Source organism: Gorilla gorilla, chromosome 4 (genome assembly GCF_029281585.2).
Source record: "Gorilla gorilla gorilla isolate KB3781 chromosome 4, NHGRI_mGorGor1-v2.1_pri, whole genome shotgun sequence".
Taxonomy (NCBI): domain Eukaryota; kingdom Metazoa; phylum Chordata; class Mammalia; order Primates; family Hominidae; genus Gorilla; species Gorilla gorilla.
The window spans coordinates 165,802,165-165,820,583 of NC_073228.2; the positions used below are offsets into that span (position 1 = coordinate 165,802,165).

General features: G+C 37.5%; 1 long non-coding RNA gene across 2 annotated transcripts in view; it reads right to left on the minus strand.

Annotated features, from left to right (window-relative positions):
- The window catches only part of LOC109026865 (uncharacterized), a 93,793-nt gene extending 75,584 nt beyond the window's left edge, over positions 1 to 18,209 (minus strand). For both annotated transcript variants that reach the window (XR_002005916.3, XR_008679826.2), the window contains exon 1: positions 17,868 to 18,209. This is a non-coding gene — a long non-coding RNA (uncharacterized lncRNA). The remainder of the gene's footprint in view (positions 1 to 17,867) is intronic.
- Positions 18,210 to 18,419: the final 210 nt, after the last annotated feature.

Consider the following 18,419-nt stretch of genomic DNA (forward strand, 5'->3'; position numbering starts at 1 on the left):
ACAAGTGTCACTATGACATTTTCGTTCCTAGCAAACACCAGATAGGTAGAAGCAACCCTGTAAATATTATTTTTAAAATAGTGTTTCCCATTTATGGGCAAAGCAGTGCAGTATCATGGTTAAGAACACAGGCTCTGGGCTGGGCGTGGTGGCTCACACCCGTAATTCCAACATTTTGGGAGGCCAAGGCGGGCGGATCATGAGGTCAGGAGATCGAGATCATCCTGGCTAACACAGCGAAACCCCGTCTCTACTAAAAAATACACCAAAATTAGCTGGCCGTGGTGGCAGGCGCCTGTAGTCCCAGCTACTCGAGAGGCTGAGGCAGGAGAATGGCGTGAACACAGGAAGCAGAGCTTGCAGTGAGCCAAGATCGCGCCACTGCACTCCATCCTGGGTGACAGAGTGAGATTCCGTCTCAAAAAAAAAAAAAAAAGAACACAGGCTCTGGAACATGCCTGAGTTCAAAGCTCATTCCTGCCGCTTATGAACTGAATGTTTGGTATAGTTAATCTCACAGTGTCTAAACCTATAAACTGGGGAAATAATAGTGACCACTTGAGAAGATAATGATTATATTACTTAATGCATGTTGCATGCTTAAAACAGTGCATTTTGCATGTGATTTGCTCTGTACTAGCAGTCTTGATTAGCTAGCAAAGTAGACTTGGTTTTGAAAATTGTATACGTGTTTATGTGTTAATTGCAGTCTATGTTGTGATATTAGGAAAATTAACTATTAAATAATTCTATAAAGCAAGTGCTTTGCATCTATTTCTTTATCTCTCTTTGTTTCAAATATATTAGGTTTCAAATATCCATCTTAAATAAAAGATATGTGCACCTAAAAATTTCATAATTCAAATCCTGCAGGATTCATATGATCCACTGGTTGGAATCACTGATTTTTCTTGTCTGCCTCTGGACAATTTCTACACCTGCTCTCATACATATTCTCAGCATGGATCTCTGACAGCCTCCTTCTCCTTTTTTGGTCCTGCTTTGAATTAGGTTTTCTTATATTTACAATGGAGATAATGAATCTGGGGCCTAGTCATCTCGTGAAGATATTCACAAGGTCTTTTGAAAAAACATGGATCTCTTTGTAATCCATATTCCTGTAAAGAAATAATATCGTTCTATCATGTTCATAAAAACCTACCCAAATCAGAAATACAGATGACATGTAAGTCATAATCCTTTCGTCCAAGGCTTACACTCACAGGACTCATTTTCTTTTGGCATTTGCTTCACGCCCCATAAAGTTTTAAAATCAACATTTAAAAGCCTCCTTTAATCAGATTTTCTATGGCCTTTATCCTTACAAAAATGTTGGCTGCTTTACATTGTACTAGAGTCTAGCTTTGTCATTCAAACTTTAGACTATGAAATTGGTTTAATTACATAGTTAAAGAATCCATAATCTGCCTAAACTTTGTAAAGAAATTCTCTGCTTTGGTATTAAAACAGGAAAGTCAATTTATGATAACAAGCTAAACAAATTATAGAACCTTTTCTTCTATAATTTTTCATGTTCTACTTTTTTATTGGGATCTGGAAATTATTTTCATTATGGATAATTCTTAGAGAAGAACTTTATAAATACACATTACACTGTAATTAATAACAAAAACTTAATGCCAGTTGTTGGTTTTGTATCATCTGAGATAAAAGTAGAAGCATAAATCTCCTGTCTTCTTGATTGCTAAAGATATTTCAAACCATGGCTAAAAATAACTTCATACAATCAAGTTTGATCTTTTAATATTCATAGGGGTTTATGGCATCTTTTTATTTTTCTGTTTCAGGAACCACTGTTCTTTAAAAAATGGAAAATAAGATGTAACTCTTAAAATATTTCAGAGCAAACTTTCCTGGGTTTAAAATTCTATTTATTTTTTTTCCTTTTAGGTATTTCAAAATATTTTTAATTTCAGTGTAATCATTATATATATTAATTCCTTAAGGTCAAAAAGCTGATACACACTGCCTAATAGTTGAAAACGAACTAGAATTCCCATAAAAAGAATGTATACTTAGTGGTTAATAAATGCAACAAAATATTTGTTTTATGTTTAAAAAGTCAATCATAGAGCCATAATTTAAATATCACATAAGAAATAGCATTCAATGCATTTGGTGAACGTAAGTCATCTCTTAGATCAATAAACACATCTGTTTTTCTGGGACTGTTAATACTTTTTTTTTCCTTTATAAAAAAAATCAGTGCTGTTTTGTTTTGTCCTCTCTAGATGAGCATTCTATCACCCTCATGGATATTTCTAATTTATTTAAAAAATAAAGAACTCTCATGTTAGATAATTTCATAAACTATAAGAGACTTAGAGCTAATGTGGACCTCTGAAGAAATTAAGATCAGTTACTCTGGATAATTTAACCAAGACACTCTTTTATACAACACTGTCTTTCTAATTCTTACAAAAACAGAGTCCAAAACCAGAGAGATTTAGTTTTCAGACTTTCAAAGAACCAAATCCACATAAATAAAAATTAAATTTTAGTAGTTCTCTGTTACTAGGTTAGGCATAATATATTAGATATATTTTTGCCCAAGTTGGAAGAACAATTGGAATGGTCTGACTTAAATGCATATCTTATTTGATAAAGTATTAAATCTTTGGTGGTTGGATTTATGTTTATTTGTAAAATTATTCATGGACTTGTTTCAAAACACAGACTTTGGAATATAGGGTTTGACCTGGGTTCGAGTCCCAATATCACCACTCTAAATTACCGGGAAAATCCTTTAATTACAATTAGCCTCACGTTTTCTCATCTGCAAAATGAGGACAATAATACATTATATACATCATAAGGTAGTTATTTGATTAAAGGGTAGTTATTTGAATATCTCATAGGTAGTTATGAGATGATGCACCTAAAGTACCCAGCACAGTACCTGGTGTACAGAAAGTGTTCATTAACATTTGTTAGCTATTATTGGTATTATTATTACACTTAGGCAGTTGTTGTGAATGTTAGTGATTGCCATAAAGATAAACAAATTGGACTTCTGAATACTACTGGTACAGATAGCAGGTATTTGCATGTGTTGGGGGTGGAGGACAGCTTTCTCCTCTTGTGTCACTAGTTCATTCATTAAATACAATTCAACAAAGTTCAACCATCCACAATTATTCCCTGTTAATATACAAATATTTATTAGCAACTGTCATCTATATAGTATCTACTGTATAATATATAAAGAGCCAGTGGGTAACATTTTAGTAGTATAAGGCATGGATGGTCTATGTTCTTAAATAATTTGTATTTTGGCTGAATTAAAGAAGACTAATTCCTACAGGTCATTCACACACAACATAATGGACTATCAACTCAAAGGCTAAATATCATAGCAAAAGTGTTGATGTGGTAGTGTATTGGTAAGAAGTTTTCCAACTTCTTACCTATTTATTTAATACCTATGAATTATTCCTTATTCCTTACTTATTTAATACCTATGAATTATTCCTTTCTCCAATGGTTCAGATGAATACTAAAATTACATGAAAATTCCTACATCTTATTTTGGGGAAATAAAACGTATTCAGAAATAGATAAAATGTGGGTTCTTCAAATGACCCACTTTAATAGACAATAATGTTGAAATTACTAAATTTGGACCCTGCAGATAGATGGATAGATAAATGCATAGATAGATAGATAGATAGACAGACGTCAGCATAGATAAGGATTAATCTGCAATCTATACTTTACAAATCGCATAAACAAATTTTAAATATATTCATCAAGCAAATTGGGGAGTGGGAGAGAAGGATTGATACTGGAATTTGCAGGGTAAGCACTAAATTCCGAAATAGCTTAATCCACGTTCAAACAATATTGTGGGTTTCTCCCTCTTTTCTTTATACCCATCCATCATTCAGCTGGCTTTCCCTGACTTGTGTTAGATGCACTTTCTTGCAGACTTTCTCTATGAGGTGGCCCCTGGCAGTCCAAAGGTACATCCTCACTACCTCAAGGACAAACAGGAATCAGAGACAAATGATTTTTTAACCATCTCAACAAAAATCCCATGAGTACATTATCTGCATCATTAGTTCTGGTTTGTGTACCTACATGACCATGCCTGAAGTAAGCACACTTGTGTATGAGGGAGGGAAATGAGAGAGGGTTACAATGCCTTAATTGGTCAAGTCTGATATTCCTAATGCTAGAGGTGAATTCAGCACCACCACAAATAAACCAAGTGAATTCTTATGAAGGAAAGGTTTCTTCTCCAATGAAAAAATCACTATTGTATCAAAAGAAGGTTATATAGATGCCTGGAATCTTCCAAAACAGATGCCCATTATGCTGATAAAGGCAGGTTTGACTCCAGATTACCAGTGCTTATTGTAGAAACCCTAGCACTGTTCCAATAATTTCAGTCAAATCTTCTTCAGCAACAGCTACTTAGTAACTAAACTCTAAATTGCTTTCCAGTGAGCTTTCAATACTTTAAACTACTTAGGTAAATATTATAATCTTCATATTGCAGATGAGGAAACTGGAGCATATCTGGGGTTTGTGAATGGCTATAGGGCAAATAGAATGAGGAAAAAGTATACAAAGCCATGTCTACCTAATGTAATTACCTTACCAATTTAACAAAATCATTCAGCATTCTCTTAAGTCATAAGTCATAAAGCCTATGTCCTATAAGAGCAAGAAAGATAATATAAATTCATGGAGTGAGCAGGGTAGTGATGAACAAAGTCATGAGTCTGCATATCTTCTCCAAAGGGGACGGCTTCTACTCAGTGCCAAATAGTTGTTATCATGCAAAAATTCAGGCCGCGTATGCCTAATCTTCTCATTTTAAAAAAGTGGCTGACTGTCTGATGGTGGTATGAAATTTCCTCATGTTTAAAACTCAAAATCTAATTTATTGAAAAACAAAATGCAACTCTGTGGGCCACAAAGAAACATTTCTCATGCCATCCGTATATGGCCTGCTATTTCCAAAAGCTCAAGACTCTGGCTCCCACTCAACGTCAACACTGCGGAATTAAGCATGTTTACTCCACCTTTCTCAACCTACTGTTCTGAGAATGAATAAATTCACAGGAGCATTGTGCTGTTTGTTGGCTAAATGAGCTGCATACATTAATCTTGTTCGTGATCATTTTTCTTTGTCCTCCTCCTTCTTTGCTGCATTGTTATTATAGCTCCAAAAATTGTGGAGTAAAGTGGAAGAAGAGGCAGATAGTATAGAAAAAATTAGGAAGATGATCAGAAAGATTCCATCTAGCTAATATGGAGATAAAAGAGGGCAATAATTTGAAAAAAAGTTTCAGAGATAGAATCAAAAGTATTTAACTCCTTTGGATAGTTAAGAGAAAGGAATTGTAGGGTGTATTTGTCTATTTTCACACTGCTGATAAAGACATAGCTGAGACTGGGCAATTTACAAGAAAAAAAAAAGAGGTTTAATTGGACTTACGGTTTCACAAGGGTGAGGAGGCCTCACAATTATAGTGGAAGGCAAGGAGGAGCAAGTCACATCTTACGTGGATGGCAGCAGGAAAAGAGAGCTTGTACAGGAAATTCCCCCTCATAATAACCATCAGATGTCATGAGACTTACTCTCTATTATGAGAATAACATGGGAAAGACCTGCCCATATGATTCAATTACCTCCCACCGGGTCTCTGCCACAAGATGTGGGAATATAAGATGAGATTAAAGTGGGGACACAGCCAAACCATATCATTCTGCCCTGGCCCTCTCAAATCTCACGTACTCACATTTAAAAATCAATCATGCCTTCCCAAAAATCCCCCAAAGTCTTAACTCATTTCAGCCTTAATTCTAAAGTCCACAAGTCCAAAGTCTCATCTGAGACAAGGCAAGTCCCTTCTGCCTATGAGCCTGTAAAATCAAAAGCAAGTTAGTTACTTCCTAGATACAATGGAGGTACAGGCATTGAATAAATACAGCCATTCCAAACAGGAGCTATTGGACAATACAAAGGGGCTACAGGCCCTATGCAAGTCCAGTGGGACAGTCAAATCTTAAAGATCCAGAATGATCTCCTTTGACTCCATGTCTCATATCCACATCACAGTGATGCAACAGGTGGGTTCCCATGGTCGTGGGCAGCTCCCTGTGGCTTTGCAGGGTATAGCCCCCCTCCTGGCGGCTTTCATAGCTGGCATTGAGGTCTGTGTCTTTTCCAGGAGCAGAGTGCAAGCTGTCAGTGGATCTACCATTCCAGTGTCTGGAGGACTGTGGCCCTCTTCTCACAGCTGCACTAGGCAGTGCCCCAGTAGGGACTCTGTGTTGGGGCTCCCACCCCACCTTTCCCCTCCACACTGCCCTCACAGAGGTTCTCCACAAGGGCCCTGCCCCGGCAGCAAACTTCTGCCTGGGCATCCATGCACTACCATATTGCCCAGTCTCCATTAAGTCTTTATCAGGTGAAATCTAGGTGGAGACTAGATTTCTTGACTTCTGTGAACTCACAGGCTCAACACCACATGGAAGCTGCCAAAGTTTGGGGCTTCCACCCTCTGAAGCAACAGCCCAAGCTGTACCTTGGCCCCTTTTAGTCATGGTTGGAGTGGCTGGGATGCAGGGCACCAAGTCCCTAGACTGCACACAGCATGCGGACCCATTTTCTCCTAGGCCTCCAAGAAACCATTTTCTCCTAGGCCTCCAGGCTTGTGATGGGAGGCCTGCTGTGAAGACCTCTGACATGCCCTGGGGACATTTTCCCCATTGTTTTGGAGATTAACATTCTGCTTCTCATTACTTATGCAAATTTCTGCAGCCAGCTTGACTTTTCTCCTCAGAAAATGGAATGTTCTTTTCTATCACATTTTCAGGCTGCAAATTTTCTGAACGTTTATGTTCTGATTCCCTTACAAAACTGAATGCCTTTAATAGCACCCAAGTCACCTCTTGAATGCTTTGCTGCTTAGAAAGTACTTCCACTAGATATCCTAAATCACCTCACTTATGTTCAAAGTTCCAAAAATCTCTAGGGCAGGGGGAAAATGTCGCCAGTCTCTTTGCTAAAATATAACAAGAGTCACCTTTGCTCCAGTACCCCAAAACTTCCTCATTTCCATCTGAGACCACTTCAGCCTAGACTTTATTTTGCATATCGCTATCAGCATTTTGGGCAAAGCCATTCAATAAGTATCTAGGAGCTTCCAAACTTTCCCATATCATCCTGTCTTTCTGAACCCTCCAAACTGTTGCAACTGTTAGCTAGTTCCAAAGTCGCTTCCACATTTTTGGGTATCTTTTCAGCAGCACCCCACTCTACTGGTACCAATTTACTGCATTAGTCCATTTTCATGCTGCTGATAAAGATATACCCAAGACTGGGCAATTTACAAAACAAAGAGATTTAATTGGTCTTATAGTTTCACATGGCTGGGGAAGCCTCACAATCATGGTGGAAGGCAAGGAGAAGTGAGTCACAGCTTATGTGGATGGTGGCAGGCAAAGAGAGCTTGTGCAGGAAAACTCCCCCTTACAATAACCATCAGATTTGTGAGACTTACCCACTCTCATGAGAACAGCATGGGAAAGATCTGCCCCAATGATTCAATTATCTCTTACTGGGTCCCTGTCACAACACATGGGAATTCAAGATGAGATCTGGGTAGGGACACAGCCAAACCATATCACAGGGATTTCCCTGATTTTTACTTCATAAAAATATTAAGGTCAGGAGGGCTTGTTCAAATCCCTGATTGATGACAGAGATGTACCTGGAACAACCCAGACATTGTTGTGACTTCCAGCTATCAGTTGTCTAGCTCTTTCAAATCCCCAGAGATACTCAGGTTCTCTCTCTCTTTTAGTCTCTCTCTCTCTCAGTCTTTCTCTCTCTCTGTGAATGTGTGTGTGTATTACACAGTGAGGTGACAAATGGATAGAGACATGCTGCTTATATGTGTGCCTGATCATATGAAAATACTAAAATGTGGAAAGGAGAATTGATGTTGAGCATAAAACATAAGTAAAACAAAACCAAAAAGAATAGATACCATTCTTTCAGTAATAAAATTCATTGTTCTTCTAAACATTCCAAAAGTACTTTTTTTTTTTTTTTTTTTTTTGAGACGGAGTCTCGCTCTTTCGCCCAGGCGGGACTGCAGTGGCGCTATCTTGGCTCACTGCAAGCTCCGCCTCCCAGGTTCACGCCATTCTCCTGCCTCAGCCTCCCGAGTAGCTGGGACTACAGGTGCCTGCCACCACGCCCAGCTAATTTTTTTTTTGTATTTTTAGTAGAGGCGGGGTTTCACCGTGTTAGCCAGGATGGTCTCGACCTCCTGACCTCATGATCTGCCCACCTCGGCCTCCCAAAGTGCTGGGATTACAGGCGTGAGACACCGCACCCGGCCCCAAAAGTACTTTAAGGAAAGATCTGAATGCCTGTCTATCGGTCTATCTTTCTATCTCTCTACCTCCCTCCCTTTCTTTGATCACCTAAAACAGGAGCATGCCTGTAATATTTTCTCAAATAATTTATTTTTCATTTCTTTCATTTGAGTAGGAAGGTTTTGCCTACAACTTGGTTTCAATTTCCCTACATTTTCTCCCACACATCACTTTTGTCACAGTCATATTAGCCTTTCTCTTTTTGTTCCTGGAACATGCCAAATTATTTTTCACTTGCTCTTTTTACTGCCTGAAATGTTCTTTCCTCAAAATTTCACAGGCCTGACTATTTCTCCCTATTCAGACACCAGCTCAAATGCCCATTACTATTCAATCTGAAGTAAGTCCAGTCAAAGATTCTGTCCCTGATATTATCTTAAAACAATCATCCTGTAGATTTATTGCTTCTGTTGTTTTTCTCTTCCACAAGATGGAAAGCTCTATTTGAAAAGTTCTTATCTGTCAGTGGCACCATAGCATCCCCAAATCTAGAAAAGCGATTGACACACTGGTGGTGCAAAGGTCTTGGAGGGGCCACATCTTTACATCTTCTCCATAAGTGTTCGAGAAACAGAGAGGCGGAAAAAAAAGAGAAAAAAGGAGTGACAGATGATAAGTCCAGTCAATGATTCTGTCCCTAATATTATCTTAAAACAATCATCCTATAGATTTATTGCTTTTGTTGTTTGTCTCTTCCACAAGATGGAAAGCTGTATTTGAAGAGTTCTTATCTGTCAATGGCACCCCAAATCTAGAAGAGTGACCGACACATTGGTGGTGCAAAGGTCCACATCTTTAAATCTTCTCCATAAGTGTTTGAGAAACAGAGATGGGGGAAAAAAAGAGAAAAAAGGAGTGGAAGATGAAGGTCAAAGTATTATCTACATCACTGGCTGTAGTATAATGTGATAAACAAATAGGTCAACTAATTAACACAAGAATTAGGCTGACTTTCTCCACCTGTTTCAGTCAATATCAGCTGGGTCAGGCCTGATGCAGAAAAATATACTGCCGGAGGATCAAATGAGAATTCATGGCTTGCAATGAAAAAAGACGGAGCTATACTGAGACTGACCAGTTCATTCTTCTGGTATCAGATGAGATCACTCTGCTGTCCTAGAGGGTCAGTATGTCAAGAGGCGGAGAGAAGCCAATAGGTACAGTAACTGACCTCCTTTCACCTGGAAAGAAGTGTCTCAAGAGAGAAGTTAGTGATATCTCCTAAATAAGAAATCAATAAATATTCTTTGAATAATTTTTTCATGAACTCTTTACAGATGACAAAATGGAGATGCTGCGGGGTTAAAAGAGATTTTCCCCCAGATTTAAAGCAGGTTTCTTGTTTTCTAGTCCAGTATTTTCATACAACACTGTAATAAAGTATTTCTGAATTTAAACTTACTGGTGGCCAGCAAAGGCCACAGGAACTAATAATGAGGCATGAATGAAAGAAAACAGACATGTCCTGAAATTGTAATAGGGGACATGAGACCAGTGTTTACATTCCAAGCACCCATCAGTTTGGGATCTAAGAGCCGGTTTTCTCTGCTCATTGGCTGCTCATTTTCAGTGAGTCTCCATTACTAAAAGAAGACAAATAAACCATGGACAGAAACTAATCTATCTACATTCAGTTAAACTACGACGCACTTAATTTTTTTGCCCCTAAGAGAGTGCAATTAGTCCCCTTTGAAAATGTATTCCTGTTCCAAGAGAATAGCAGAACCTCTGAAAATGGATGTTGAAAGCAAAAATGTTTTGAAGAAAGTCTCCTCACCCTTTCTTAACCATCTGGCGTTTCAGTTTTCCCTCTTTAGGCCCAACTTCCCCTTGTTCGGTCCCCGATGCCTCCCTAAGATAATTCCCTGCATGTCATTGTTTTTCTAGTAATAATTTTCTTCTTATTGTTCACAGAGGCACCTAGGCTAAGATCTAAGAATGTATAGAGTCAGAAGTGTACCCTAGAAGTCACCCTGGCTTTGGAGGACAAAGTTCTGATTTCTAGTTCTTCGTTTTGTAACTCTGGGAAACTTGTTTCACTCTCTCTGGGCTTCAAGGCCCTTATTTTTAATTTGAAGTACTGGATTTCAGTTAGCAATAGAACACCTGAAACATTTTTTTCATCAAACTCTTAAATAAAAAGCAATAAAAACGTGCAACTTCTCTGGTTAAAGTAGAAAGAGCTTGTGGGGGAAAGGGCAAAAACCAAAGGAACTCCTTCTCAGGCCGTTAGATGTACAGGGAACAAGCCACTGAACTAAACAATGTCTGATATTCTTTGCATTTCTAATAACTCTGATTCCTTTTTAGTGAAGTATGGTCTGTAGTTATCAGATAGATCTAAGTTTGAATTCAAGTATCTGTGTGACCCTTGGAAATTTATTTAACCTCTCTATGCAGATTGTTTCCTCTTTTGCAAACGGGGGAAGTTAAAACACATTACTCTGTTTTTCAAACAAATGTTGGCACAATACTTTTTCTGAGACTTTCTTATCTCAACAATATCTTAGCATTTTTTCTGTATAAATCTTCCTCATCTTTGTAACTGCTCCAAACTATTCCGAAGCATTAATCAAACATAATTACCCTTTGCCTTTCTATTGAACTTCAGAATTTTACCATATTTTTTCTATTGTAAATAATCTTGCAATGAATATCTGTATGTATATCTCCTTCCAAATGTAAAAGATATCTGGGTTATTTATACGTTTTTCTTTAATTCTTCCCAAAGCTCCATGTGTTAGACAGCAATATAATTTTCTATTTGAGAATTGGGACTCAAACTCAGTTTTTTTCAGACTTCTAGAATATACAACTTTAAAAGATATACATCTCTAATAGTGAAATAATCATACTGTGGTCCCTCGCCCCCTGTAGTATTGGAGAAGACCAGATCTATGGCAGCCGTTTAGTGACTTTTTGGAAAACTTGCAAATTCCGATTGCAGGATTAATTTGAGTTCTGGAGTTTTAACAAGGACAGGCAAAACTTCAGCATTTGTGGTTGGGCGTGATCGCTCATGCCTGTAATCTCAACATTTTGGGAGACTGAGGTGGGCAGATCACCTGAGGTCAGGAGTTCAAGATTAGCATGGGCAACATGGCGAAACCCAGTCTCTACTAAAAATACAAATATCAGCTGGGAGGGGTGGTGCATGCCTGTAATCCCAGCTCGTGGGGTTGAGGCACGAGAATGGCTTGAACGCCGGAAGTGCAGGTCGAAGTGAGCCGAGATTGGGCCACTGCACTCCAGCCTGGGCAACACGTTGAGATTCTGTTTCAAAAAACAAAAACAAAACTTTAGCAATTGTTTATCTATCCATTGTTGGAGGGAAAAACAACAACCACAACAACACCTAGAACAACTTCTGAGTTAAGAGATGGGCAAAACAATCTGAGTGTAATTTACTCAATTATTTTTAATTCCACATGAGACATTAACCATTTGGCATTTGGCAAGAGAAGAAAAATTCATTCACGCAACTCTTGGGAAATGTTAGGAATCTGAAGAACATTACAAACCACGAAGCCAGTATTCTGCATAGATGAAATAATATCCCTACTAACTCAGTTTCTCACCCTGGATCCTACCAGCAACTGACACCAATTGTCTTACTACCAAAATTGCTGCAGTCACTTTTCAAGTGGTCTTCATCATGGAACTAGTCCTTTCATAGACAAAGAGTACTGAAGCAACAATAAAGTTGAAGCTGAGAGCAAAAACCTAAACAAAACCACTCAAGCAAACAACATGGCTGCAGTGCATACCCATCTCTAGTGGGGATCCTGACTCTCATCTATATGAACCTCAAATCTCCTTAAATATTATTTATAGCTTACTCTCTCATCCCTACTTTACTACTTATTTGATTTTATCCACACCCTCAAATAAGGAAAACAAATCTTATAGTCAATTATTTATCCCAGCTTACACACATCCCATCATTTCCAACTTTTGCAAAGTTACCTTGTTGCATCCTTTCCTTCCATTTCACTTTACCCACCATTCTCTAGGATGTCATTATCTCATGACTGGATAATCAACATTAGTCTGTCATCAAACTTTATTTTAGTCTTCTCCTTTTGTAGAATATTCTAATCATCCAAATGAAATTCCCGGAATATATCATAATGTATATATTGTTACAAAGATCCTAAAACACTCGGCTGACTGCAATAAACAATCCTATTTACTTTGAAGTTCCTTTATTCTAGGACATAATTGGCCATCTTTGTTCTCATACAAATCCGCAAAATGAGTCTAGCTTTCCTGTCTTCGCTCCACACTTTTTTATTTTATTCTCTTTTTTTTTGTAAATCCAGCACATCCCGTCATATTAAATATAAAAAGAAATAACCCTCAAGCTTTGTATTGAGGAAAGCGAGGGAAGAAAATACATAGTGAAGTTACAAAGTGCTTAACTTCAGAATAGTGCTGCAATAAACATGGGAGTGCAGATACCTCTTCAATATACTGATTTCCTTTCTTTTGGGTGCACACCTAGCAGTGAGATTGCTGACTTATATGGTAGCTCTATTTATCATTTATTGAGGAGCTTCTAAACTGTTTTCTATAGTGGTTGTACTAATTTAAATTCCCACTAACAGTGAATGAGGATTCCCTTTTCTAAACATCCTTGCCAACATTTGCTATTGCCCATGTTTCGGATAAAAGTTGTTTTAACTGCAGTGAGATGATATCTTATTGTAGTTTTGATTTTCATTTATCTGATGATCAATGATGTTGAGCACCTTTTCCTATACCTGTTTGCCATTTGTATGTTTTCTTTTGAGAAATGTCTATTCAGATATTTTACCTGTCTTTAACTCATAAGTTAAATTTTTTCCTCTAGAGTTGTTTGAGCTCTTTATATGTTCTGGCTATCAATCCCTTGTCAGATGAATAGTTTGCATATATTTTCTCCCATTCTGTGGGTTGTCTCTTCACTTTGTTGATTGTTTCTTTTGCTGAGCAGAGCTTTTTAATTTGATGTGATTCTATCTGCCCATTTTTGCTTTGGTTGCCTGTGCTTGTGGGGTATTACTCAAGAAATCTTTTCCCAGAGCAATGTCCTGGGCAATTTCCCAAATGTTTCCTTTTTGTAGTTTCAGTCTGAGGTCTTAGATTTAAGTCTTTAATCCATTTCAAGTTTATTTTGTATATGGCAAGACATAGGCATCTAGTTTCATTCTTCTGCATGTGGATATCATTTTCCCAGCACCATTTATTGAAGAGATTGTCCTTTCTCCAATATCTGAATAGACATTTCTCAAAATAAGACATACAAATGGCAAACAGGTAAAAGAGAAAGTGCTCAACATCATTGATACAACAATCTGAGAAATGCAAATCAAAATTACAATGTGATATCATCTCACTACAGTTAAAATGGCTTGTATCCAAACGACAGGCAATAATACATGCTGGTGAGGATATGGAGAAAAGGGAACCCTTGTACACTGTTGATGAAAATGTAAATTAGTAAAACTACTATGCAGAACAGTTTTGAGGTTCCTCGAAAAACTAAAAAGAGCTACCATACGATCCAGCAATCCCATTGCTGGGTATATACCCCCCAAAAAGGAAATCAGTATATTGAAGAGATATCTACACTCCCATATTCACTGCAGCTCTATTCACAATAGCCAGGATGTGGAAGCAACCTAAGTGTCCATCAACAAATGAATGGATAAAGGAAATGTGGCACAAATACACAATGGTGCACTATTCATCCGTAAAATATATGAGATACCGTTATTTACAAAAACATGGATGGAACTTCTGGCCATTATGTTAACTTAAATAAGCCAGGCACACAAAGACAAACTTGACATGTTCTTACTGATTTGCGGGAACTAAAAATTAAAACAATTGAACTCATGGAGATAGAGAGAGGACAATGGTTACCAGAGGCTGGGAAAGGTAGTTGTAGGTTTAGAGGGAAAGTGGGGATGGTTAATGGGTACAAAAAGTAGTTATATAGAATTAATACGATCTAGTATTTGAAAGCACAACAGTCAATAATAATAATTTAATTGTGAATTTCAAAATAACTAAAAGAGTGTAATTGGATGGTTTGTAACACAAAATATAAATGCTTGAGGTGATGAATGCCACATTTACCCTGATATGATTATTACACGTTGCATAACTGTATCAAAATATCTCATTTACTCCATAAATACATACACCTCCATGAATGCATACACCTCCTATGAACCCACAAAAATTGAAAATAGAAATTTTTACAAAAAGAAAGAAAAAATGCTTATCTTGGGGAAAATGGGAGTGTAGGTATCATTTTATATCATTTTTCTACTTTTCTCTACTGTTTACAGTTTTTAGTGGGAAAGCATTTCTTTTATAACACAGAAAAGAAAAAAACAGCCATTTTCTTACTTTGCTATCTACTCTCTTCCATCTTAGCGTTGGAATTTTTAAAAATATTTGAACATGTTGCTGCACAGAATAAATAACCATGTTTTCCCATTTGCTTTACAGTTAGATATGGCCATGTGACTTAGTTATGGCCAATGAGATGTAAAGGGAAATAGTATATACAATTTTGAGAAAGTTGGATCATTTAGAACTAAAATTGGCTGGAAAAAAAGGGACCTTTTTCTTCTGTCTTCCATCTTTCCTTGTCAAGTAATGATATTTTAGAATTCCCACAACCATCTTGGATCATGAAGTGAACTTGAAAATAGAAGCACTAAAGAGAGTGATGGAGCAGAACAATAGGAGCCTGGGGCCCTGAATCACAGCGTGGAGCCTTCTTATCTGCTTCAGCTTATCTACCTCCAGACTTCACTTCTCTTTTTCCAGAGATGGAAAATAAAGTTGACCTTGTTTAGGTTATCATTGCTCTAGTTATTGCTTGTTGTATATGCAGAGAAGCCTAAAACTAACTAACGCAGGGAGGTAAAAAATAAATCATCATAATGTTGTTAATAATTTAAAGTAATATAATTTATGATCACATAAATCAGCACACAAACGATTTACATAATTTATTTGTAAGAAGAAAGAGCTAATTATTCAGTCCTGGGACTCCTAGCGTCCAATATCAAATCCACCTTTCACAGCAGTATGAATTTACTGCATCTATTGAATCTCAGTGTCTTATTCAATATAATAGGGTGTGCAGTTCCCACATTGATCTCTATCTCCTGGCCTTCATTCTCTTGTGTATTCCTCCCCTTGAGTACAGACTGCAATTATTGTTTCTATTCTGTTCTACTTTATATCTACATTTGTATATGTAGAGAAGCCAAAATCTAAGAAATGAGCTTTAGTTAGGTTTAGGAATATACAACAAGCAACAACTACAGCAACAATCACCTAAATAAGATCAACTTCCAATATTAGCTTATAAAAGACCATCATTTCCATCTTTCACTTGCTTGCTGTTTCTCTCTGGCTCTTTCTCTCCTTCCCTCCCTCCCTCATTCTCCTTGGCTCCGTTGCCATGAAGAAGAAGCCAGCTGCTATATCCTGAGCAGCCCTGTGGAGAAGCCCATACTTCATGGCTGAGATCTGAAGCTGTCAGTTCAGCAGCCAGTAAAAAAACTGAAGCCTAATAATCATGTGTGTGACCTTAGTGGATCCTTTGGACTCACTTAAGTCTTGATATGTCTGCAGCTCTCGCTAACAGCTTATGTGAAACCCCATTAGAGACTTTGAGTCACAGAAATCCAGGCAAACCACTTCCAAATTTCTGACCACAGAAAGTGTGAGAATATAAATCTTGGTTGTTTTCAGTCGTTAAGTTTTGGAGTAATTTGTTATTCAGCAAAACATGGTTTAATTATATTACATAGAGGTATAAGTATCTCCTCATACATATTTATTTTAATAAAACAGCTTGAACCCTAGTATTCAAGGCTGCAGTGAGCCAAGATTGCACCACTACACTCCAGGCTGGATGACAGAGTGAGATCCTCCCTCTTAAAAAATACATATATAAAAAGAAAAAGAAGCAAAAATGTTTTTATTAAAAATAATTAACAGAAAATTATTTCTGGGAATTTTATCTCTCATTTGCAGAGCATACTCCTCTTTCCACTTTAGTTTCTAGATAAAGACTACTAAAATGTCTTATTTATCTTTTTTATAAGTCTTATGTTAGTGTATCATGGTCTTAATATAGAGTAGGCATAACAAAAGTTGCTTCACTATGGGCCACGCTTTAGGTCAGAGTTTTTAACCTCAGCACTACTGACATTTTAGGCCAGAAAACTGGCTAATTATTTGTTGTAGGAGAGTTGTATGGAGGATCGTAGGATATTTAGCAGCAATGCTGGCATTTACACACTAGATATCAACACCATCCCTCCCTCCAAGGTCTGACAACCAAAATTGTCTCCAGAAGTGGTCAAATGTTTCCAAGAGGAGCAGACAAAATTGCACCTGTTTAATGTTTTAATGTCCTGGATTATGGGCAAAAAGAGGGACTTTATTTGCAAGTAATAATTTGAACAGGGTTGAGTGATGTTCTTGGCAGATGGCACATCCTTTCTGCTGAATCTGTGAATGTCAGCCTGAGATGGACTATAACCTCCACAAAGGTAGCCCTCAGTGATATGTCTGTGATTGTGCCATAGCTCCCACTCACTCTTTGAGGCAATCAATCATTGCTGATCATGGTCCTGGACAGTCTATATGTGTGTGTGTCTCTGTGTGTGTGTGTGTATTTTTTGTTTGTTTGTTTGTTTGTTTTCCCCAGGGTCTCACAAAACTTTCTAATCTTTTGGGACCTGTTTCTAGTCTATAGTAGCGGAGTCAGATTTATCTGTTTTTATTTTCTTTCAAATGTATTCTTTCTAATATAAGCTTCTCCTTTTGGGGCTTAGCCATTTAAATTCTGAGTTAACAAGCTTGTACAAGCCAAAACCTTATGCTTTCAAGCTTAAATTCTCTCCAAAAAGTTAAAGAAGTTTGTTTTTATTTTTACTTCTGTTCTGTGCATATGATTTATCACTCTGATCTATTTTAATGTGAATAGCAATGTAAAATAAGTGGTAGTAGTTGACAGGGAAATAAATCCCTAGTAGTTAGTACATCAAAATATTCCCTCACTACAAATTTAAACAGATTATTTCAAAGTATTGGAAAAAATATAATATTTCAGTGTTGTATGTCTGTGAAACCTGGGTCACATTATTATGAAGCCATGACTCATAAGATTTAGTCTCTAAGGATGGTTGCTATTTTGCAGCATGATTTACAACTGAAAATTAATTAAAAGGAGATTCTATTCTTTTATATGTTACGGAGGCCACTACAGATGGTCCAAATCATTAACTGTCTAGCAAATTTTCTTATATTTCCTTTTAATTTTCAAGCATGGAGAGAGATACATATCTCTTCCTCAATTTGGTTTAATAACTTCTTTTCCTTTTCCCCTCATTCTTTCTTATAGAATTTTTAAGAACAAAACGGCTTACCTCCAAAAAGGGGCAACACTTTCCTATATGTTGTGAAGAAAAAGAAACAGCTTCAGCGAGATTGCCATCCTCTTTCAGTCCAGGTTGAAGGGAAAGGCTCAGCACATAAAAGCACTAGCAATCTGTGCTGAGTGCTGAGAGAACACCAGAAAGGAAGTTCTCCATCTGTGTAAGGGGAGGAGGGAAATGGGTGGGCCAGGAAAGCATATATGGAGGACGTGGGGTCTTGAAAATGAAAAATGTGCCAGAAGGAGAAAAAAAGAGCTGCAGAAGTGTGATCTTGCACTTCTCTCTTCTCAATCTCTCTCTCTCTCTCTCTCTCTGAGACAGGATCTTACTCTGTCGCCCAGGCTGGAGTGCAGTGGCATGATCATAGTTCACTGCAGCCTTGGACTTCTGGGCTCAAGTAATCCTCCTACCTCTCCCTCCTGAGTAGCTGGGACTACAGCTCCACACTACTACAGCTGGGTAATATTTATTTATTTATTTCTGTAGAGATGGAGTCTCACTATGTTAGCCTAGCTGGACTCTAACTCTTGGCCTCAAGCGATC